This window comes from Lichenostomus cassidix, unplaced genomic scaffold, assembly GCF_008360975.1.
Source record: "Lichenostomus cassidix isolate B80296 unplaced genomic scaffold, HeHo_3.0 HiC_scaffold_809, whole genome shotgun sequence".
In the NCBI taxonomy this organism is placed as follows: Eukaryota; Metazoa; Chordata; class Aves; order Passeriformes; family Meliphagidae; genus Lichenostomus; species Lichenostomus cassidix.
Genome location: NW_028147601.1, coordinates 11,726 through 25,930, shown reverse-complemented (window position 1 = coordinate 25,930; position 14,205 = coordinate 11,726). Strand labels below are relative to the sequence as shown.

Sequence of the window (14,205 nt, the reverse complement as noted above, 5' to 3'; positions counted from 1 at the left end):
TCCCAAACATCCCAAAATGGTGGAAATTTTGGGAAAATCCCAAAGAAATTTGGGGGAAATTGTCCTGATTTGGGGTCAGGATTGGTTTGGGTGCTGCTGGAACCTACCTGGGCAGGTGGCAATGTCCCCAAAGTGTCCCCAAGTGTCCCCAAGTGTCCCCAAGGTGTCTCAAGATGTCCCCAAAGTGTCCTTAGGTGACCTCAGCTGTTCTCAGGTGTCTCAAGATGTCCCCAAAGTGTCCCTCAGGTGTCCCCAAGGTATCTCAAGATGTCCCCAAGGTGTCTCCAGGTGACCTAAGGTGTCCTCAGGTGACCTCAGGTGTCTCAAGGTGTCTCTCAGTGTCCTCAAAGTGTCCTCAAGGTGACCTCTGGTGTCCCCAAGGTGTCCCTAAGGTGTTCTCAGGTGTCCCCAAGGTGTCCTCAGATGTCCCCAGGTGTTCTCAGGTGACCTCAGGTGACCCCAGGTGTCCCCAAGGTGTCTCAAGTTGTCCCCAAGGTGTCTCTCAGTGTCCCCAAGGTGTCTTCAGGGTGTCCTCAGGTGACCTCAGGTGTCCCCAAGGTGTCCTCAGGTGTCTCAAGATGTCCCCAAGTTGTCCTCAGGTGTCTCCAGATGTCCTCAAGGTGTCCCCAAGGTGTCCTCAGGTGTCCCCAAGGGTCCTCAGGTGTCTCTCAGTGTCCCCAAAGTGTCCCCAAGGTGTCCTCAGGTGACCTCAGGTGTCCCAGGTGTCTCCAGGTGTCCCCAAGGTGTCTCTCAGTGTCCCCAAGGTGACCTCAGGTGTCCTCAGGTGTCCCCAAGGCGTCCTCAGGTGTCCCCAGATGTCCTCAGGTGTCCCCAAAGTGTCCCTCAGGTGTCCTCAGGTGTCTCCAGGTGTCCCCAAGGTGTCCTCAGGTGTCCCCAGATGTCCTCAAGGTGTCCCCAAGGCGTCCTCAGGTGTCCCAGGGTGTCTTCAGGTGTCCTCAAGGTGTCTCAAGATGTCCCCAAAGTGTCCTCAGATGTCTCCAGGTGTCCCCAAGGTGTCTCTCAGTGTCCTCAAGTTGTTCTCAGGTGTCCCCAAGGTGTCCCCAAGGTGTCCCAAAGGTGTCCTCAGGTGTCCCCAAGGTGTCTCTCAGTGTCCTCAAAGTGTCCTCAAGGTGACCTCAGGTGTCCCCAAGGTGTTCTCAGGTGTCCTCAGGTGTCTCTCAGTGTCCCCAAAGTGTCCTCAGGTGTCCCCAGGTGACCTCAGGTGTCCCCAAGGTGTCCCAAGATGTCCCCAAAGTGTCCCTCAGGTGTCCTCAGGTGTCTCCAGGTGTCCCCAAGGTGTCCCCAAGGTGTCCCCAAGTTGTCCTCAGGTGTCCCCAGGTGTCCCCAAGGTGTCCCCAGCTCCTGCAGCACTGCTGGGGAGGAAAGGAGAGATTTCCCTGAAAAAAAAAACCAAAAATGGAGAAAATTTTCAGCAATTTGGAGAATCCTGCAGGGAAATAAATCCAGAAAATTCCCCATTTTAAGTCAAAAATTCCCTTTTTCTCCATTTTCACCTGAAAATTCCCTTTTTTTCCCCATTTTCAGTTAAAAATTCCCTTTTTTTCCCCATTTCCAGCTGAAAATTCCCTTTTTTTCCCCCATTTTCAGATAAAAATTCCATTTTTCTCCCCAATTTTCAGCTGAAAATTCCCTTTTTTTCCCCATTTTCACCTGAAAATTCCCTTTTTTCCCAATTTTCAGTTAAAAATTCCCTTTTTTTCCCCATTTTCAGCTGAAAATTCCCTTTTTTCCCTCAATTTCAGTTAAAAATCCCCATTTTTTCCCAATTTCAGCTGAAAATTCCCTTTTCTCTCCCCATTTTCAGCTGAAAATTCCCTTTTCTCCCCATTTTCAGCCGAAAATTCCCTTTTTTTCCCAATTTTCAGTTAAAAATTTCCTTTTTTCTCCCCATTTTCACCTGAAAATTCCCTTTTTTCTCCCCAATTTCAGCCAAAAATTCCTTTTTTCTCCCCATTTTCAGCTGAAAATTCCCTTTTTCTCCCCATTTTCAGTTAAAAATTCCCTTTTTTCTCCCCATTTTCAGTTTAAAATTCCCTTTTTTTCCCAATTTTCAGTTAAAAATTCCCTTTTTCTCCCCATTTTCAGCTGCAAATTCCCTTTTTTCTCCCCAATTTCAGCTGAAAATCTCCTTTTTTCCCCATTTGCAAATTAAAATTCCCTTTTTTCTCCCCATTTTCAGCCAAAAATTCCCTTTTTTCTCCATTTTCAGTCAAAAATTCCCTTTTTTCCCCATTTTCAGCCCCAATTCCCCACGAAAACCTCACACTTTTTCCCATTTCCACCCACAAATCCCATTTTTTCCCATTTTATCCCATTTTTTCCCCATTTTTCCCCATTTTTCCCCCATTTTTTCCCATTTTTTCCCATTTTTTCCCATTTTTCCCCATTTTTGTCCATTTTTGTCCATTTTTCCCCATTTTCCCCATTTTTTCCCCATTTTTTCCCTTTTTTCCCCATTTTTTCCCCAATTTTTCCCATTTTTTCCCCATTTTTTCCCCATTTTTTGCCCATTTTTTCCCCTTTTTTTGCCCATTTTTCCCATTTTTCCCCATTTTTTCCCCATTTTTCTCCCATTTTTCCCCATTTTTTCCCCATTTTTTCCCCATTTATTTTTCCCCATTTTTTCCCCATTTTTCTCCCATTTTTCCCCATTTTTTCCCCATTTTTCCCCATTTATTTTTCCCCATTTTTCCCCATTTTTTTCCCATTTTTTCCATTTTTTCCCCATTTTTTCCCCATTTTTTCCCATTTTTCCCATTTTTTCCCATTTTTCCCCATTTTTTCCCCATTTTTTCCCATTTTTTCCCAATTTCTCCCCATTTTCTGTGCAATTTCCTCTCCCAGGCTGCAGATGGCTCTGTGAGAACAGCAATGAGTAAAAATAAAATTAAAAAAACATTTTAAAAATTCAAAATAATACAGAAATAGCACAGAGAGCTGAGAAATCAATCAGATATTCCTGATTTTTCTAATATTCCTGATATTCCTAATATTCCTGATTTTCCTAATGTTCCTGATTTTGCTAATATTCCTAATTTTCCTAATAATCCTAATAATCCTAATGTCCCTAATATTCCTGATTTTCCTAATATTCCTGATATTCCTAATATTCCTAATATTCCTGATGTTCCTAAGGATGGGAGAGAGGAGATTTAAAAAAAAAAAAGGAAAAATAAAATAATAAATATAAAATAAATTTAAATGAAAAAATAGAAAATAAAAGATATAAATAAAATATAAAATAATAAATATAAATGAGATCAAATAATAAATATAAAAATAAATACAAAATAATATAAAATAAATAGAAATAAAATAATATAAAATAAAATAAATATAAAATAATACAAAATAATGAATATAAAAATAAATATATAATATTATAAAATAAATGTAAAATAAATATAAATAAAATAATAGAAAATAATAAATATAAAAATAAATCTAATATAAAAATAAAATAAATATAAATAAAATAATAGAAAATAATAAATATAAAAATAAAAATAAAATAAATATAAAAATAAATATAAATTAAATAATATAAAATAGTAAATATAAAAATAAATATAAAATAAATATAAAATAGATATAAAATAAATATAAAATAAATATAAAATAAAGATAAAATAAATACAAATAAAATAAAATCAATATGAATAAAACAACAAATAATAAATATAAAAATTAAATATAAATAAAAGAATATAAAAATAAATATAAAAAATCTAAAATAAATCTAAAATAATCTAAAATAAATCTCAAATAAATCCAAGCAATGCAATAACAACTGGAAGTTCAAGTCAGGAGGCAGAAGAGCTGCAGAATTTCTGTGCTGCTCCTCCCCCCAGCAGCCAATTAACAACCCACTGCCTAATTAACTGCAGGAGATGATGGAGTGAGCAGCTGGGAGAGACAGTGGGGAAGGGAAAAGGGAAAAAAGGGGAAAAAAGGGGAAAAAGGGAAAAAAAGGGGAAAAAAAAGGAAAAAAGGAGAGAAAAAAGGAAAAAAAAGGAGGAAAAAAGGGGGAAAAAGGGAATAAAGGGGAAAAAGGGGAAAAAAGGGGGAAAAGGGGGAAAAGGGGGAAAAAGGGAAAAAAAAGGGGAAAAAGGGGAAAAAGGGGAAAAAAGGGGAAAAAAAGGAGAAAAAAGGAGAAAAAGGGAGAAAAAAGGAGAGAAAAAGGAAAAAAAAGGAGGAAAAAAGGGGGGAAAAAGGGGAATAAAGGGGGAAAAAGGGGAAAAACGGGGGGGAAAGGGGGGAAAAGGGGAAAAAAGGGGAAAAGGGGGAAAAAAAAGGGGAAAAAAGGGGGGAAAAAAAGGAATTCCCAGAGCTGGCAGAGATTGTGGCAAAGCAGGAAAATCTGAGTTCCCCAGGATGGAGTAACTCAGTCAGGAGCTTGGAGTGAAGCTCTTTGCACAACTGGAGCACTGAGAGGGATTTCTATCCCATAGAGCAGGAAATATCCCAAATCCTGGTAAAATTGGGATTGCAGCTCTGCCAGGAAATATCCCAAATCCTGGCAGGAATGAGATTCCAGCTCTCTGAGGAAATATCCCAAGATTCTGGCAGAATGGGATTCCATCTACCCCAGGAAATATCCCAAATCCTGGCAGAATGAAATTCCAGCTCTCCCAGGAAATATCCCAAGATTCTGAAAGAATGGGATTCCAGAAGAATGGGATATTTCTCCCAGGAAATATCCCAAATCCTGCCAGATTTGGGATCCCAGCTCTGCCAAGAAATATCCCAAATCCTGGCAGAATTGGGATCCCAGCTCTCCCAGGAAATATCCCAAATCCTGGTAGGATTGGGATTGCATCTATCCCAGGAAATATCCAAGATTCTGGTAAAATTGGGATTGCAGCTCTCCCAGGAAATATCCCAATTCCTGTTAGGAATGGGAATCCAGCTCTGCCAGGAAATATCCTGAGATCCTGGCAGATTTGGGATCCCAGCTCTCCTAGGAAATATCCCAAATCCTGGTAAAATTGGGATTCCATCTCTCCCAGGAAATATTCCAATTCCAGCTCTCTTAGGAAATATCCCAAATCCTGGCAGAATGAAATTCCATCTATCCCAGGAAATATCCCAAATCCTGGTAAAATTGGGATTCCAGCTCTCCCAGGAAGTATCCTGAGATTTTGGAAGAATGGGATTCCAGCTCTCTGAGGAAATATCCCAAATCCTGGTAAAATTGGGATTGCAGCTCTCCCAGGAAATATCCCAAATCCTGGTAGGATTGGGATTCCATCTATCCCAGGAAATGTCCCAAGATTCTGGAAGAATGGGATATTTCTCCCAGGAAATATCCTGAAATCCTGGAAGAATGAGATTCCAGCTCTCCCAGGAAATATCCCAAATCCTGGTAAAATTGGGATTCCAGCTCTCCTAGGAAATATCCCAAATCCTGGTAGGATTGGGATTCCATCTATCCCAGGAAATATCCCAAATCCTGCTAAAATTGGGATTCCAGCTCTCCCAGGAAATATCCCAAATCCTGGTAAAATTGGGATTCCAGCTCTTTCCACAGGAAATATCCCAAATCCTGGCAGGAATGGGATTCCATCTCTTCCAGGAAATATCCCAAGATTCTGGCAGAATTGAGATTCCAGCTCTCCCAGGAAATATCCCAAATCCTGCCAGAATTGGGATTCCAGCTCTGCCAGGAAATATCCCAAGATTCTGGCAGAATTGGGATTCCATCTCTTCCAGGAAATATCCCAGTTCCAGCTCTCCCAGGAAATATCCTGGAAATATCCCAAATCCTGCCAGATTTGGGATCCCAGCTCTCCCAGGAAATATCCCAAATCCTGCCAGATTTGGGATCCCAGCTCTCCCAGGAAATATCCCGAAATTCTGAAAGAATGAGCTATTCCAGCTCTCCCAGGAAATATCCTGAGATCCTGGCAGGATTGGGATTCCAGCTCTCCCAGGAAATATCCCAAATCCTGGAAGAATGAGATTCCATCTATCCCAGGGAATATCCCAATTCCTGCCAGATTTGGGATTGCAGCTCTCCCAGGAAATATCCCAAATCCTGGTAAAACTGGGATTGCAGCTCTCCCAGGAAATATCCCAAATCCTGGAAGAATTTGGATTGCAGCTCTCCCAGGAAATATCCCAAGATTCTGGAAGAATGAGATTCCAGAAGAATGGGATATTTCTCCCAGAAAATATCCCAAGTTCCTGGCAGAACAGAATTCCAGCTCTCCCAGCAAATATCCCAATTCCTGCCAGATTTGGGGTTCCAGCTCTCCTAGAAAATATCCCAAATCCTGGTAGGATTGGGATTGCAGCTCTTTCCACAGGAAATATCCCAAATCCTGGTAAAATTGGGATTCCATCTATCCCAGGAAATATCCCAATTCCAGCTCTCCCAGGAAATATCCCAAATCCTGGCAGGATTGGGATTGCAGCTCTCCCAGGCAATATCCCAAGATTCCGGAAGAATGGGATATTTCTCCCAGGAAATATCCTGAGATCCTGGTAGGAATGGGATATTCCAGTTCTCCCAGGAAATATCCCAAATCCAGGCAGATTTGGGATTGCAGCTCTTCCAGGAAATATCCCAAATCCTGGTAGGATTGGGATTCCAGCTTTCCCAGGAAATATCCCAAAACCTGGTAAAATTGGGATTCCAGCTCTTTCCACAGGAAATATCCCAAATCCTGGCTGGAATGGGATTCCATCTCTTCCAGGAAATACCCCAAGATTCTGGCAGAATTGAGATTCCAGCTCTCCCAGGAAATATCCCAATTCCAGCTCTCCTAGAAAATATCCCAAATCCTGCCAGAATTTGGATTCCATCTCTTCCAGGAAATATCCCAATTCCAGCTCTCCCGGGAAATATCCTGGAAATATCCCAAATCCTGCCAGATTTGGGATCCCAGCTCTCCCAGGAAATATCCCGAAATTCTGAAAGAATGAGCTATTCCAGCTCTCCCAGGAAATATCCTCAGATCCTGGAAGGAATGAGATATTCCAGCTCTCTGAGGAAATATCCCAAAACCTGGTAAAATTGGGATCCAAGCTCTTTCCATAGGAAATATCCCAAATCCTGGCAGAATTGGGATTCCAGCTCTCCCAGGAAATATCCCAATTCCAGCTCTCCCAGGAAAGATCCCAAATCCAGGCTGGATTGGGATTCCAGCTCTCCTAGGAAATATCCCAAATCCTGGTAAAACTGGGATTCCAGCTCTCCCAGGAAATATCCCAAATCCTGGTAAAACTGGGATCCCAGCTCTCCCAGGAAATATCCCAATTCCAGCTCTCCCAGGAAATATCCCAAATCCTGGAAGAATGAGACTCCAGCTCTCTGAGGAAATATCCCAAATCCTGACAGAATGGGATTGCAGCTCTCCCAGGAAATGTCCCAAGATTCTAGAAGAATGGGATATTTCTCCCAGGAAATATCCCAAATCCTGGCAGATTTGGGATCCCATCTATCCCAGGAAATATCCCAAGATTCTGAAAGAATGAGCTATTCCAGCTCTCCCAGGAAATATCCCAAATCCTGGTAGGATTGGGATTCCATCTATCCCAGGAAATATCCTGACATCCTGGCAGGATTTGGATTCCAGCTCTCCCAGGAAATACCCCAAATCCTGGAACAATGAGACTCCAGCTCTCTGAGGAAATATCCCAAATCCTGGCAGAATTGGGATTCCAGCTCTCCCAGGAAATATCCCAAGATTCTGGAAGAATGAGATTCCGGAAGAATGGGATATTTCTACCAGGAAATATCCCAAATTCCTGGCAGATTTGGGATCCCAGCTCTCCATGGAAATATCCCAAATCCTGGCAGATTTGGGATCCCAGCTCTCCCAGGAAATATCCCAAGATTCTGGCAGGATTTGGATTCCAGCTTTCCCAGGAAATATCCCAATTCCTGCCAGATTTGGGATTCCAGCTCTCCCAGGAAACATCCCAAGATCCTAGCAGAATGAAATTCCATCTCTCCCAGGAAATATCCCAAATCCTGGCAGATTTGGGATTCCATCTCTCCCAGGAAATATCCCAAATCCTGGCAGATTTGGGATCCCAGCTCTCCATGGAAATATCCCAAATCCTGGTAAAATTGGGATTCCATCTATCCCAGGAAACATCCCAAGATTCTGGAAGAATGGGATATTTCTCCCAGGAAATATCCCAAATCCTGCCAGATTTGGGATCCCAGCTCTCCTAGGAATGTCTTGGATTGATAATATGATAATCCTTTATCCCCTATCGTTGGCTTATATGCCCAAGAAAGAAAAAAAAATGTGTGGTCCTGTCTCTTTAACTACACCCAGCCTCAGAGAGAAACGCGGGTTTTTTTGAAAACATTTTCCCCAAGCCTCGCTCCGGGGGAGGATTCGTCGCCCGGCAGAGACTGCGTGCTGGACGGGGGTCGGAGTGAGCTCTGTTCCCGTTTTTTCCATTCTTCTTCTTTTTCCTCGTTTGGACCCCTTCTCTTCGATCTGCTTTGCTACCCGGAGACCCAGGAGGGCCAGAGGACAGCAGAGCTCTCCAGGGAGCTCCACCCGGCCCCGGGTGGGGGGCGAGGAGGAGAGGGACTGCGTCTGAGAAAAGGACTTTTTAATCAGGTTGAATAACTGCCTTTCACCTTGTTTTTCCCCTTCCCCTGTGCCTTGTAGGGCACTCTGCGTGGTTTTGTTAAATAAATAGTTTTTCTTCACTTTCATCTGAGAGGTTCTGTTGTGGGTGGGGGAGGGGGTGTCGGGGCCCTTCGCTCTCGGAGGAGAGAGAGTCTTATCATTAACCCGGGACAGATTTGGCGCCCAACGTGGGGCCTCGATTACTTGTTCTACACCTTTTGTGGGGTTAGAGAAAGTGAAGAAAAACCCTAATAATTGCATTCTGGTTTTAATCGCTTGGTATTGAATTACAGCCATCAGTAGTCACTATGCTGTTTGATGGGAGGTTGTTTGATGTAATACTGTCTGTTTGGCACATAGGTTTGTTTCCCTACCACCAGGTAGGGGCAATCCTGTCCCTAATGTATAATTTCCACCAATCAGGGACACGACTCCGGCTTGTTATAGTAATGTGTGTGATACTGACGATCTGTAAGAAGGTATGGGAAAAAGTTAAAGATGTACATGCTCTGTTAGTTTCCTCCTCTAGTTTTAGTAACCTGTTTTGGAGTTTTGTTAGTAATATTACCCAACCTGTTAGAGAAGTAGAGGGTGAAGCTTCCTGGCTCCTCACCCATCTCTTTCCCTTTAAATCTGGTATATCAGCTTTTGAGAATATTCAGTTTCCCCTGGATGTTAAAGAGACCAATAACTTGGTAGTACAGGTGCTTTACCTAGGAGTTTCCGTGTATATGATGTTCAGTGTTACCAGAATGAGGGCTGAGAAGTCCAGAGGGGCTGAGCAGGAGCAGGCACCTAATCCAGATGTGAGGAAATTTGAATGGTGTGGAGTATGGGAGGACATAGGTAAAACTTTAAAGAAATTCTCTGATCCAATAGACTGGGAATTTCCCCCTGGACAAATCCTGAGACCAGCTGAGGTGGGGAAGTATCTGAAAGAGAAGTGCAGAGACAACTGCAGTGCAATATGTTGGGCCCTGGCATATGCTTATCGTACACTGTCAGATATTATAGAACAGGAAGTAAGGGAGCCTAAGCCAATGGCAGTTGCTCCTATTACAATGAGCAGGAAAGCCCAATTTAAGACTGATCGCCCAGATGACAGTGGGGAGGGACCCTCAAGGCCAGCAACTGAGTCAGAGGTCATTGTTGAATCCATGAATGTGAGAGACCTTCACAGCCTAAGAAAAGATTATGTCCAACGAGATGATGAATCTGTGATTAGTTGGTTAGTCCATCTTTGGGATGCTGCAGGCGATGTTACACTTCTAGATGCTACTGAGGCAAGGCATTTAGGGACTGTGTCACGTGACCCAGATATCAACCAAACTATACGAGATGGGCCTGACTGCAGCAGCCTCTGGAGACGAGCTATCAGAGCTGCGAGGGACAGATACCTACATCCCGACGATCTCTATTCGCAACAAACCCAGTGGAGAACCATAGAACAAGGGATTCAACGCTTGAGAGAAATGGCAGTGGTAGAAATTGTCTTCCCAGAGGACATAGCAAACCCAGATCCGATTATAGACCCAGATAGGATAGAATGTACACCTGTGATGTGGCGGAAACTCCTAAAGCTTGGGCCATCAGGGTATGCTTCTGCTTTAGCCATTATGAAGCAAGATGACGGGCATGAGACTGTGCGTGATATGACAAGGAAACTCTGAGCGTATGCAGATGTTGTGCATAGCCCAATGAATGCAAGAATCTCAGCTGTGGAAACAAATCTGCAGAAACTAGAAAATAAGATAGAGAAGAATCATGAGAAACTCAGTAAAGAGATTAAAGACAGCCTTCTCCAAATCTCAGCAGTACAGACCAGAGGTTCTGCTACCCCACGCAGACGCTCCTCAGCTATGAGAACTGGCTATATCCCTCGACATGAGTTGTGGTATTTCCTGTGTGACAGTGGAGAAAACATGAACAGGTGGGATGGACAACCCACTGCTGTCCTGGCACGACGAGTGAGTGAATTGAAGGAGGGCAAGACTCAGAGAAGGAACTCCACCAGAAGGGAAGTAGCTCTACTCAATATGTCTGATTCCGTTGAAGGAACCTCTAACACAAATCCCCACCATGGTTAGAGGGGCCCTGCCTCTAGCCAGGTAGAGGCCAGGGAAAACCGAATTTTTTGGACAGTGTGGATTCGGTGGCCTGGCACATCAGAGCCACAAGAATACGAGGCTTTAGTTGACACTGGTGCACAATGCACGATAATCCCATCGAGACATGTGGGGACAGAACCTGTTTCTATTTCCGGCGTTACAGGAGGATCACAAGACTTGACCCTCGTGAAAGCTGAGGTGAGCCTGACTGGAAGAGAGTGGAAAGAACATTCCATTGTGACTGGCCCAGAGGCTCCATGTATTTTGGGTATAGACTTCCTCCGAAATGGATATTTCAAAGACCCAAAGGGACTCAAGTGGGCATTTGGGATAGCTGCTGTGGAGACAGAGGGCAGAAAACAATTGAACACCTTGCCTGGACTGTCAGAGAACCCATCTGCAGTAGGACTCCTGAAAGGGGAAGAGCAACAAGTACCACTTGCAACCTCGATTGTGCACCGCCGACAGTACCGGACAACTCGTGATGCCGTGATTCCCATTCACAAACTAATCCGTGAGCTGGAGAGCCAAGGGGTGGTCATCAGGACCCATTCATCCTTTAACAGCCCCATCTGGCCTGTGCGAAAATCTGAAGGAGAATGGAGATTGACTGTGGACTATCGTGCCTTGAATGAGGTGACTCCACCTCTGAGTGCTGCTGTGCCAGACATGCTGGAGCTCCAGTATGAGCTAGAGTCCAAGGCAGCAAAGGGGTATGCTACTATTGACATTGCAAATGCATTTTTCTCCATTCCTCTGGCAGCAGAGTGCAGACCTCAGTTTGCTTTCACCTGGAGGGGCGTGCAGTACACCTGGAACCGATTGCCCCAGGGGTGTAAACACAGTCCCACCATCTGCCATGGACTGATCCAGGCTGCACTAGAAAAGGGTGGGGCTCCAGAACATTTGCAATACATTGATGACATCATTGTGTGGGGGGACACAGCAGAAGAAGTATTTGAGAAAGGAAAGGAAGTAATCCAGATTCTCCTGGAAGCCGGTTTCGCTATAAAAAAGAGCAAAGTCAAAGGGCCTGCCAAAGAGATCCAGTTCCTAGGAGTGAAGTGGCAAGATGGACGGCGTCAGATTCCTACTGAGGTTATCAATAAAATCATCACAATGTCGCCCCCAACCAACAAGAAGGAGACGCAAGCTTTCCTAGGCGCCATAGGCTTTTGGAGAATGCACATCCCTGAGTACAGCCAGATCGTGAGTCCTCTCTACCTCATAACCCGCAAGAAGAACGATTTCCATTGGGGCCCTGAACAGCAGCAAGCCTTCACCCAGATCAAGCAGGAGATTGCTCATGCAGTAGCCCTTGGCCCAGTCAGGACAGGGCCAGAAGTAAAGAATGTGCTTTACTCTGCAGCCGGGAGCCATGGCCTGTCCTGGAGCCTTTGGCAGAAGGTGCCTGGTGAGACCCGAGGTCGACCACTGGGATTTTGGAGCCGAAGTTACAGAGGGTCTGAAGCCAACTACACCCCAACAGAGAAAGAAATCCTAGCAGCATATGAAGGAGTCCAAGCTGCCTCAGAGGTAATTGGCACAGAAGCACAACTCCTCCTGGCACCTCGACTACCGGTGCTGGGGTGGATGTTTAAAGCAGAGGTTCCCTCTACTCATCATGCCACCAATGGAACATGGAGCAAATGGATTGCCCTTATCACACAGCGTGCCCGTATGGGAAATCTGAATCGCCCTGGGATTTTGGAAATAATTACAAATTGGCCTGAAGGTGAAAATTTTAGTCTGACTGAGGAAGAGGAGCTGGAACAGGTGACCCGTGCAGAGGAAGCCCCACCATACAACCAATTGCCAGCAGATGAAACACGCTACGCTCTTTTCACTGATGGTTCCTGTCGTCTTGTAGGGACAAAAAGAAAATGGAAAGCAGCTGTGTGGAGCCCCACACGACGGGTTGCAGAAGCTAGGGACGAAGAGGGGGGATCGAGCCAATTCGCTGAGCTCAAAGCCGTTCAGTTAGCCCTGGACATTGCTGAAAGAGAGAAATGGCCAAAGCTCTACCTTTATACTGATTCATGGATGGTAGCCAATGCTCTGTGGGGTTTGCTGGAAAAGTGGAAGAAGGCTGGTTGGCAGCGTAGGGGAAAACCAATTTGGGCAGCTGAAGAGTGGAAAGACATCGCTAGTCGGGCAGAGAGACTACCTGTGAAGGTCCGCCATGTAGACGCCCATGTCCCCAAGAGTCGAGCTAATGAGGAACACCGAAACAACGAACAGGTAGATCAGGCTGCAAAGATAAAGGTGTCCCAGGTAGACTTGGATTGGCAGCATAAAGGAGATTTATTCCTTGCTCGATGGGCCCATGATGCCTCAGGCCATCAGGGCAGAGATGCCACCTATAAGTGGGCACGAGACCGAGGGGTGGATCTAACCATGGACTGCATCTCTCAAGTTATCCATGACTGTGAAACATGTGCTGCCATCAAGCACGCCAAGTGGGTGAAACCCCTGTGGTATGGTGGAAGGTGGTCAAAATATAAGTATGGAGAGGCCTGGCAGATTGATTACATCACACTGCCTCAAACCCGCCATGGCAAGTGCTATGTGCTCACAATGGTAGAAGCCACCACGGGGTGGCTGGAAACCTACCCTGTGCCTCATGCCACTGCTCGTAACACCATCCTGGGCCTTGAGAACCAAGTCCTGTGGAGGCATGGTACCCCTGAGAGAATTGAGTCAGATAACGGAACTCATTTTAAAAATAGCCTCATAAACAACTGGGCTAGAGACCATGGCATTGAGTGGGTGTACCACATTCCCTATCATACACCAGCCGCTGGCAAAGTGGAACGGTATAATGGATTGTTAAAAACCACCCTAAAGGCATTGGGTGGGGGAACTTATAAGAATTGGGAGCGACATTTAGCAGAGGCCACCTGGTTAGTCAATACCTGAGGCTCCATCAACCGAGCAGGTCCTGCCCAATCTGAGCTTCTACATACAGTGGATGGAGATAAGGTCCCAGCAGTACATGCCAGAGGCTTGTTAGGGAAAACTGTCTGGATTGATTCTGCCTCACATAAAGACAAACCCATCCGTGGGGTTGTCTTTGCCCAGGGACCAGGGTGTACTTGGTGGATAATGCAGGAAGATGGAAAAACACAATGTGTCCCTCAGGGAAATTTAATTTTGGGTGAAGGCCACATGTAAGGTTGGGATGGCAACATACCACCGTTCACCGTTCGTGAAATTATTTGTACATAGTTATGTGTATATATGTATATATGTATATATGTATATATGTATATATGTATATATGTGTATATATATATGTGTGTGTTTGAAGTTGGAAGATGTTAAGGTGGGCCTTAAGCCAACGCTATGGAATAAGGGGTGGAATGTCTTGGATTGATAATATGATAATCCTTTATCCCCTATCGTTGGCTTATATGCCCAAGAAAGAAAAAAAAATGTGTGGTCCTGTCTCTTTAACTACACCCAGCCTCAGAGAGAAA

The 14,205-nt window shown here is 44.6% G+C and overlaps 1 long non-coding RNA gene across 1 annotated transcript; it reads left to right on the top strand.

Annotated features, from left to right (window-relative positions):
- The first annotated feature begins 256 nt into the window (after positions 1-256).
- LOC146421822 (uncharacterized) lies at positions 257-1,240 on the top strand. The gene is made up of 6 exons (XR_014848453.1): positions 257-328; positions 590-653; positions 755-805; positions 868-888; positions 1,045-1,108; positions 1,141-1,240. It is a non-coding gene; the product is annotated as an uncharacterized LOC146421822 (long non-coding RNA).
- Positions 1,241-14,205: the final 12,965 nt, after the last annotated feature.